Source organism: Lathyrus oleraceus, chromosome 7, assembly GCF_024323335.1.
Source record: "Lathyrus oleraceus cultivar Zhongwan6 chromosome 7, CAAS_Psat_ZW6_1.0, whole genome shotgun sequence".
Taxonomy (NCBI): Eukaryota; Viridiplantae; Streptophyta; class Magnoliopsida; order Fabales; family Fabaceae; genus Lathyrus; species Lathyrus oleraceus.
In genome coordinates this window covers 444,433,013-444,443,642 of record NC_066585.1, presented here as the reverse complement: position 1 = coordinate 444,443,642, position 10,630 = coordinate 444,433,013, and the positions used below count along the sequence as shown (strand labels likewise).

Genomic DNA, 10,630 nt, shown 5'->3' with positions numbered 1-10,630 from the left:
AATCGTCGGTAAAAACCGGCGTGTCCTAAAAAGCTTCGTACTTCTCTCACGGTTCTTGGGGGTTGAAGATTTTCGATTACCTCTATTTTGGCTTTGTCTACTTCAATTCCTCTGTTCGAGATGATGTGTCCTAAAACAATTCCTTCTTGTACCATAAAGTGGCACTTTTCCCAGTTAAGTACTAAGTTTACTTTTACACATCGCTCAAGAACTCTTTCCAGGTTTTCAAGGCATTCTTCGAAACTTTGTCCGTATACGGAAAAGTCATCCATAAATACTTCCATGATGTTTTCGAGAAAGTCGGCGAAAATTGCCATCATGCATCTTTGAAAGGTTGCAGGAGCATTACACAGACCAAACGGCATTCGTCTACAAGCGAAGGTACCAAAAGGGCACGTGAACGTTGTCTTTTCTTGGTCATCAGGGTGAATTGGTATTTGAAAGAAGCCTGAATAACCGTCTAGATAACAGAAATGTGAATGTTTTGCTAATCGTTCTAACATTTGGTCAATGAATGGTAAAGGGAAATGATCTTTTCGGGTTGCTTTGTTTAGTTTCCTATAGTCAATGCACATTCTCCATCCCGATTCGATTCGTTTAGTTATAGTTTCCCCTTTTTCGTTTTCAATAACGGTTATGCCTCCTTTCTTTGGTACTACGTGTACAGGACTAACCCATTTGCTATCAGATATAGGATATATAATACCCGCTTCCAATAACTTGGTTATTTCCTTCTTTACTACCTCACTCAGGATCAGATTTAGTCTCCTCTGGTGTTCCCTAGAGGTTTTACAGTCTTCTTCTAACATGATGCGGTGCATACAAATAGAAGGACTTATTCCTTTAAGATCGGTGATGTGGTACCCTAGTGCGGTTGGATACTTCCTTAAGATATGTAGGAGTTTTTCTGTTTCGAGTCTTCCTAGGTCTGCATTAACTATCTCAGGTCGTTCAAGTTCTAAGTCTAGGAATTCATATCTCAGGTTTTTGGGAAGTGTTTTCAGGTCAGAGGTTGGTTTGTTAAGACATTGCGTAGGGTCCGGTGTTATTGCTAAACATTGGTTAGATCTGTCTTCTACAAGGCAGTCAGATGATTTGTCTTCTTCTAACTCTGCTTCTTTTATGCATTCATCGATGATATCCATGAAGTAACATGTATCTTCTATTGCAGGTGCTTTCAAGAATTGGGAAAGAATGAACTCAATTTTCTCTTCACCTACTTCGAAGGTGAGTCGTCCTCGTTTTACGTCTATGATTGCACCGGCAGTTGCTAAGAATGGCCTTCCCAGTATAATGGGTGTAATATCATCTTCTCTAATGTCCATAATTGTAAAATCAGTGGGAATGTAGAATTGACCTATGCGTACGGGAACGTTTTCAAGGATTCCTACAGAATATTTGATGGAACGATCTACTAGTTGCACAGACATTTTGGTTGGTCTTAATTCTCCCATTTCCAGTTTCTTACATATGGATAAAGGCATAACGCTAATTCCGTCTCCTAAATCGCATAAGGCTTTGTCGATGACAAATTTTCCTATGTGACAGAGTATAGAGAAGCTACCCGGATCCTTGAGTTTAGGGGGCATGTTTTGGATTATAGCGCTACATTCGGCAGGGAGTGTAACGGTTTCGCTATCTTCAAGTTTCCTCTTATTAGAAAGAATTTCTTTTAAGAATTTAGCATATGAGGGCATCTGCGTAATAGCTTCGGTGAACGGAATTGTAACGTTTAATTGTTTAAGGAGATCAACAAATTTTCTAAATTGGCCCGCATCTTTGGTTTTAACAAGCCTTTGAGGGTAAGGGATAGGTGGTTTGTAAGGTGGTGGAGGTACATAAGGTTCCTTCTTTTCTAGGGTTTCCTTATTACTCTCTTCCTTTTCCTTAGGTTCACTTTCCTCAGTTGATTTCTTAGGGTTTTGGTTTTCTATCCTTGGATCAGACGGTCCTTCCACTTCCGTTCCACTTCTTAATATAATTGCATGAGCGTGGCTTCTCGAGTTAGGTTGGGACTGTCCAGGGAATGTACCAGTTGGGGCAGCAGTAGGTGCTTGTTGTTGGGCTACTTGTGATATTTGTGTTTCCAGCATTTTGTTATGGGTAGCCAAGGCATCTACTTTGCTTGCTAGTTGTTTAAGTTGTTCGCCAGTGTGCACATTCTGGTTTAGGAAATCTTTATTGGTTTGTTGTTGGGAAGCTATAAAGTTTTCCATCATGATTTCCAAGTTGGATTTCCTAGGGGCGTTATTGTTAGGCATGGATGGGTTCGGTTTCTGATATCCCGGAGGTAAAGCTGGGGCTTGATTTGGAGACTGTCCAGGTGCGTACAAAGCGTTATTACTCTTATATGAAAAGTTTGGATGGTTCTTCCAATTTGAGTTATAGGTGTTCGAATAGGGGCTTCCTTGAGCATAGTTTACTTGCTCTGCTTGGATTCCTGTCAAGAGTTGACAGTCCGTAGGAGTGTGGCCTTGGATTCCACAGACCTCGCAATTCTGAGTTATAGCAACCACGGCGGCTGGAGGTGATACGTTTAAACTTTCAATTTTCTGGACCAAAGCATCCACTTTTGCGTTAACGTGATCAAGGTTACTTATCTCGTACATGCCAGTTTTCGTTTGAGGTTTTTCCACCGTTGTTCGTTCGGTTCCCCACTGATAGTGGTTTTGGGCCATGCTCTCGATAAGCTGGTAAGCATCAGCATAAGGTTTGTTCATTAATGCACCACCTGCAGCGGCGTCTATTGTTAACCTTGTGTTGTATAAGAGACCATTATAAAATGTGTGAATTACTAACCAGTCTTCCAAACCATGGTGTGGGCAAAGCCTCATCATGTCTTTGTATCTTTCCCATGCTTCGAAAAGAGACTCGTTGTCTTTCTGTTTAAATCCGTTTATCTGGGCTCTTAACATAGCTGTTTTACGTGGCGGAAAGTATCGGGCAAGAAAAACTTTCTTCAACTCGTTCCATGTGGTGACTGAGTTGGAAGGGAGAGATTGAAGCCATCTTCTAGCGCTATCTCTTAATGAGAAAGGAAAAAGACGAAGTCGAATTGCCTCTGAAGTGACACCATTAGCTTTAACAGTATCAGCGTATTGGACAAATACGGATAAATGAAGGTTTGGATCCTCGGTAGGATTTCCAGAGAATTGGTTCTGTTGCACCGCCTGCAACAGCGAAGGTTTAAGTTCGAAGTTGTTTGCTTCGATTGCGGGCGGAGCAATACTTGAATGCGGCTCATCTTGCGATGGAGCGGCGTAATCTCTAAGAGCACGAGCTGGTTCTGCCATCTCGGTTATCGAAGGAAAAAGGTTTTTGAAATCAGGAAGTTCTACAGGAGGGAGATTGTTTGCAGCACGATATTCCCGAATTCGTCGTAAGACTCGGAGATATAGTTCGATATCGTTGATTCGTAAATAGAGCGGTTCGCCTTGTGAGCGAGTGCGTGGCATACAAATCAACGAAAGAAAGAATAGAAGAAAAAAGAAACCTTAGTCTCTACAGCGTAACGGAAGAGTTACGATATCGATTAAATAAAAGTCCCCGGCAACGGCGCCAAAAACTTGATCGCTCGACTGTGTGAGTCGAGAATGGGGTACAAACTGCAAGTGCACAGTTCTATCGCGTAGTTTTAAAAGATATCGATCCCACAGGGACTTATGAATCGATATACCGTTATCTAAGGTTACTTCGTAAAGCTAAGGTGAATAATGGTTGATTGTTTGGGGGCAAAGCTAAAAACTAAACTAAGATCTAGATTAAATATTAATAAAGCGAATATCGGTATGTAGTTCGTCGTAATTAGGGAATCAATTCTTTGTCGGTTTCTCGGTTTTAAAATAAATCGTTTCAGTTAACTTTATTGATTAAAGGTTTTATCTCAAACTCTCGCTCTGTTGAATAAACTATGATTTTATGTTAATGTAGCTGTTACTTATAATTAAGTCAAAAACCATTTTTTGAAAGCAATAAAGTTGCAGAAACTCTTTTTAAGAAAACACTGACCGTTTTAAACACCCTTATCTCAAACTCTCGCTCTGTTGACTTAGGTTATACAATTAAATCCGAATGCTTAACTCTCGTCCTCACATTCAATCTTTAAAAATACTTTTTGGAAAAGGTCAAAATTTAATTAACTCTAAAACTTGCTCTCGCCCTGATCTAGAATTAATGCCTAATTTACACTGTCCAGTTAAAACCTCAAACTCTCGCTCTATTGATTTTAACTTCTTTATGTCTTTTACTTTTGTAAAAAATCTTGTTATTAAACCTGTAAATTGAGACCGTAAAAAGATTGATTTTAATTCTAAATTTAATTAGACCGACTTAGTCTTGATCCCTTATTCCGCTTACTTTACATACCGATATCTAGGCGAATTAGCCAGACATGCTAAACAAACAAAAATACATATCATGCATAAACAGACTCATCCCAAGCAGATAATATAAATAAATAATAAAACAAAGCATTAAATAATAATTAAAGAACCTGAATGCGTTAAACAATAGTCTTGAACACTCCACCACAAGCCGGTAGGATTTGTTCTTGGATTCTTCAATTAAACAACAAATTAAAACGAAGGAAATAAAAACTAGATTCTAACGTAAGGTTAGATCCGGTAAAAGTTGCACAATAGTTTCCGGTGTAGAAACTATTGTGCGAAAAGAATTAATTAAATGCTAAAAAGGAAAGTATAAATTGCAAAGGCAATAGTGTAGAACTTGTAAAGAAATAAATAAAGAAACAATACTGAAATTGCTGGAAAAGAAAATAAGCAAAAGCGAAAAGCGGCAAGGAAAAAAATTGGAAAAGCTTCGGAACCACTTTAGGTTTTAAAAGTGGCTATTTATATTGGTGTCATTAAGTAACTGCCTGCTGCCAAAAGGTCTTCAACGTGGCTAATTGCATGGCGTGGATATAGGGCCCAACACTCCTCAACGTCTCTTCAAGTCTCTGAGGCGTTACTTACGCCCAAAAAGTAGGGGAATGGTGTGACGTTCGTCACACCATGTGTGACGTTCGTCACAAGGCTGTTTTGCGTGACGCTCGTCACGCCCTCTGTGACGTCCGTCACAGGCACAACATTTGTGTCTTGCGCTTTGGGCTGGGCTTTGGCATTTGGTTCTTTTTCTCTCCTTTTTGCACCTCCTTTTCTTCCATTTTTACTTGTGCTTCAAAATAAACCACCTGAGACAAATAGGAAGAAAATACCACGTAATATCTTATAAAATGAAGTGAACTGAAATAAATAATAATAAAATTTAATTGAATTAAGTCCAAAAATATGATATAATTTCGTGTTATCAACATTGTTGGACTACCCAGAACTACGTAAACCTTGATTTCTTTATTAAGATACGTAGGAGCAGGATTTGTAAATCTTGTCAGGCCCATTAATAAAAAACTTAGGTTTAGTCCTTCGTCAAAAAAATCCAAAAACATTTCTTCTCTTTTCTATTCTATTCTCTCCCTCATTATAACTTGAGAAGACTAACATATGCTAACATTCAAAACGAAACTAACTAAACGGTTCCCGTTGAATACAACGGACGTGAGGGTTGTTAATACCTTCCCCTTGCATAATCGACTCCCGAACCCTGATATTGGTTGTGAAGACCATAATCATTGTCGTTCTTTCTTGGGTTTTATCGATATTTCCCCTTTTCTTTTTAGGAAAAAATAAATTGCGGTGGCGACTCTGTTCAGTCCATCATTGCGAGCGTGCGATTGCACTTCGCTTTAAAGTCGTATCCCCATTTTTCGAGGTGCGACAGATGGCGACTCTGCTGGGGACCGAACTCAGAATCTGTCGCACCTCAAAAAATGGGGATACGACTTTAAAGCGAAGCGCAATTGCACGCTCGCAATGATGGACTGAACAGAGTCGCCACCGAACTTTATTTTTTCCTAAAAAGAAAAGGGGAAATATCGATAAAACCCAAGAAAGAACGACAATGATTATGGTCTTCGCAACCAATATCAGGGTTCGGGAGTCGGTTACGCAAGGGGAAGGTATTAGCACCCCTCACGTCCGTTGTATTCAACGGGAACCGTTTAGTTAGTTTCGTTTTGAATGTTAGCTTATGTTAGTCTTCTCAAGTTATAATGAGGGAGAGAATAGAATATAAAAGAGAAGAAATGTTTTTGGATTTTTTTGACGAAGGACTAAACCTAAGTTTTTTATTAATGGGCCTGACAAGATTTACAAATCCTGCTCCTACGTATCTTAATAGAGAAATCAAGGCTTACGTAGTTCTGGGTAGGAAAATGTTTGTTTGTTGGTCGATTTTAGCGAAAGCTACTTTGTGTCAAATCGACGAAAACATTGTTGGACTACCCAGAACTACGTTAGCCTTGATTTCTCTATTAAGATACGTAGGAGCAGGATTTGTAAATCTTATCAGGCCCATTAATAAAAAACTTAGGTTTAGTCCTTCGTCAAAAAAATCCAAAAACATTTCTTCTCTTTTCTATTCTATTCTCTCCCTCATTATAACTTGAGAAGACTAACATAAGCTAACATTCAAAATGAAACTAACTAAACGGTTCCCGTTGAATACAACGAACGTGAGGGGTGCTAATACCTTCCCCTTGCGTAACCGACTCCCGAACCCTGATATTGGTTGCGAAGACCATAATCATTGTCGTTTTTTCTTGGGTTTTATCGATATTTCACCTTTTCTTTTTAGGAAAAAATAAAGTTCAGTGGCGACTCTGTTCAGTCCATCATTGCGAGCGTGCGATTGCGCTTCGCTTTAAAGTCGTATCCCCATTTTTCGAGGTGCGACAGATGGCGACTCTGCTGGGGAAAACAATCCTGCTGGAGAGTTAGACACACACCGGGGAGTACTCAAAGTGAAATTTGATAAACGATACTTAGAATACAAGAGATTTCGGTAGTAAGTTCACATATGACTTACTAAACCTGAATATGAAAATTTTCTACAACAGGTTCATATATGACCTGATAACACTGAAACAATCATAGAGAAAGACTCTTCAAAATAGGTTCATATATGACCTTGTAATACTGGAATAAAGCTCAACAACAGGTTCATATATGACCTGGCAATGCTGGGGAATATCAAGAACTTGGTAATACTGGAATAAAGCTCAACAACAGGTTCATATATGACCTGAATAAAACTCAACAACAGGTTCATATATGACCTGACAATGGAATAAAGTTCAACAACAGGTTCATATATGACCTGAATAGCACTGAACAACAAGTTCATATATGACCTGACAATGGAATAAAGTTCAACAACAGGTTCATATATGACCTGAATGGTATTGAACAACAGGTTCATATATGACCTGATAATGGAATAAAGTTCAACAACAGGTTCATATATGACCTGAATAGTATTGAACAACAGGTTCATATATGACCTGATAATGGAATAAAGTTCAACAACAGGTTCATATATGACCTGAATAGTATTGAACAACAGGTTCATATATGACCTGATAATGGAATAAAGTTCAACAACAGGTTCATATATGACCTGAATAGTATTGAACAACAGGTTCATATATGACCTGATAATGGAATAAAGTTCAACAACAGGTTCATATATGACCTGAATAGTATTGAACAACAGGTTCATATATGACCTGAATAGTATTGAACAACAGGTTCATATATGACCTGATAATGGAATAAAGTTCAACAACAGGTTCATATATGACCTGAATAGTATTGAACAACGGGTTCATATATGACCTGATAATGGAATAAAGTTCAACAACAGGTTCATATATGACCTGAATAGCACTGAACAACAGGTTCATATATGACCTGAATAAAGCTCAACAATAGGTTCATATATGACCTGATAAAGCTCAACAACAATTGGACTCTTAACCGTAAGTAATGGATTATAACCAACTTTTAACGGATTTTGCCGACAACAATTGGACTTGAAAATGACTGCGAAAACCGGATGTTGGTTTAAGGGCACCAAATACAAACTGGAATTAGAGGTCAAAGGGTATAGGATCAATAACAAGACCTGGGTCAATGCAAAATGAGCCCGAAGTACATTTCGGCTATATATGAATTGAATTTTGTTATGCATGATATATGAATGATCATGATATGCAATGCTGACAATAGGCAGACTGGGAGTTTGTAGAGATTTTTTATGGAAGCTCATGATTCCTCAACATCGAGAACTCAACCAAATATTTTATGATAGATGTTGTCCAAGGAGAATTCTATCAAGCTTGACACCACAACTTAGCCAATGGGATCCTTTTGGAGGATTAATGAATCGTGCTAGCATAATTTTCGGGCACTCGTCTTAAACTCAATAGTTGTTGACGTATGGCAGAATTTATTGAGCAGTTTGAAAGCACGAAGAAAGAGGTTCTGCCCCTCTGTGGCTTATCTTGCCCCAATCTGTTGGGACTTGAAAATGTTCACCTTGAAAGTGAGTTTGAAACAACTTGACATGAGATGATCTCAAGATGGCTTGCCCAAAGTGTTTGAAACTTGCAATGGTCCGAACTTGACTAACCAAATGTTGGAATGGTAGACTCTTGATTGACTGTCCTTTGGATAGTTGGACTCATTGAGCTCTGAGGTGGCTTGCCCCAGTCTGAGTCTTGAAGCAAATTACTCTTGGCGAGATGAACCTTAGGGTGATTAGCTCGAATTAACTGATGCTCAAAGTGATTTCCCCTGTTTGGACTTCTTTCACTTTATCAATTTCCTCAACTGCATATTGTTGGAATTTCATTGATGCTAAGTGTTGACTCGCAAATAAGATTGTGCATTCAAAAAATGGTAATTTTAATGCAATGTTTATGCAAAAATTTGAACTCAAAGTTTATTGATATGAATGGGTGAAATACAGTGAACGAGTCGTTGATAAGAACACAATGGTGATCAAGTCATTCACAGTATGCAAGTTGGTGCCATCAAATGATTAACAAAAATCGTTTGAAGTCAAGTTAACACAACCTTGTTATAGTATGCTTTCAAAAAAAACACTGTCTCAATTAGGTCTTTTAAGGGTTGTAACGTGGCCTGGTTCACGGTTTTTTGAGACAAAAGGATATAAGGCTCAAAATTTATTTTTACCCACCCCTTCTTCTTGATGATCTCCAGATCCTACGTTCAGTTAATTCGATACACGCATTCGACTTCCAAGAGGGTTGGAAGGTGTGATGAGGATTCAAGATGAATTTTCTTGAAATGGCAGTCATCTTATTTTGTTTTTGTTGAGGATTTAATGACCTCCTTTGATTGATTTATTTTATCCCTAATTTTTCCTGGACCGCTTCTTTGAAGCTTTCGGCCCACCGGGATGCCCTAACTTTTGCCTAAGTCATTTTGTGGTATTTGACTTAGCGGGCTTTTTTTTTCTTTCTATTTTTTAAAGGTGTTGACTGCTACATTATTGGTGGATGAGGATCAACCAACACTAATTTTAGCTTTTCTTAGCTTCTTTGACACTTCAACATGTGCGTGAAAGATAACATGTGGTTGAACCTATTTGGAGGGCGTACATATGGATGATTTTTTTTGAAAGATCGAATGCACAATCAAACTATCTGAACACGACTACCCTGCCCCAAGTTAAGATTAAGGGTTTTAGATCTGAAATAAACTCCAACTTCTAGGCTCAAAGTGGTTGACTAGGGATTAACTCCTTATCTCTTCAGTGTTTGGGGATTTGAAACAATGCCTTACATCATCGACAAGGTTTTACTCAAAAGCATACCACAACAATTTCAGGTGTTTTATTTTCATCATCCTCCTTCCAATCTTTGTTAGCACAACGATTTGATAAACAAAAGTGAATGAGAGGAGTATTTTTTTTAACATAAATGAAAAACGAGTGAATACGAATGGATCAATTCAAAAGATGCATAAACATTTCATTAATCCTACCAATTCAAAGAAAACAACAATGCTTAAAAGCAATAAACGATCAACATGCAAAGAAACTATAAAAGAAGTGTTGAAACAACCAAATGATTGCCAGCTTGGGAATGACTTCTTCAAAATTGATCTATTAACTTAGAGGGACACCCCTTGAGATCTTCGCACTTATCCGACCGATGGGTTAACGTTTGCCACCAAGCTTCCTCCTTTCACTTCTCCTTTTCTATCATTTGTATGGGTCGTGACATTGGAAATCCAAGGCGGTATCTCAATGCTCTTACCAGGAAACAATGATAGCTCATTAGCCACATCCCTGACATCTTCCTTGTGGAACAAAACCTTGAGGGGTTTCAAGGGTCCTTTCCCTTTCTCATTACCTGGCCCAGAAATCAAGGTATATGTACCTGAGCCTTCCTCCTTGAGTATTGGTGATCTTATGTCAATCAATCTTTGCAGCTTGAGCTTAAAACTCTTGCATTCCTCGATGGAGTGCCCCATTGTTCAAGTATGGTACCCACACTTGATCTTTGGGTGATCTTCTTCAAAGACTAAGCTCTTTTTGTTAATCAGTTCTCGTACCAAGGCCTTTAGCGCTAAGCAAGAATCTAGGTCATGTCCCAATGCCCCTTTATGGAATTCACATGTTTCATTTGGATTGTACCATGGCAGGTATGGTGACACAAGTGTGAGAGCTCGAGGAGTCACTAAAGCATTCTGGATCAGTTGTG

General features: G+C 38.6%; 1 pseudogene; it reads left to right on the top strand.

Moving 5' to 3' along the window:
* The first annotated feature begins 2,808 nt into the window (after positions 1–2,808).
* LOC127109284 (uncharacterized) lies at positions 2,809–2,908 on the top strand (annotated as a pseudogene).
* Positions 2,909–10,630: the final 7,722 nt, after the last annotated feature.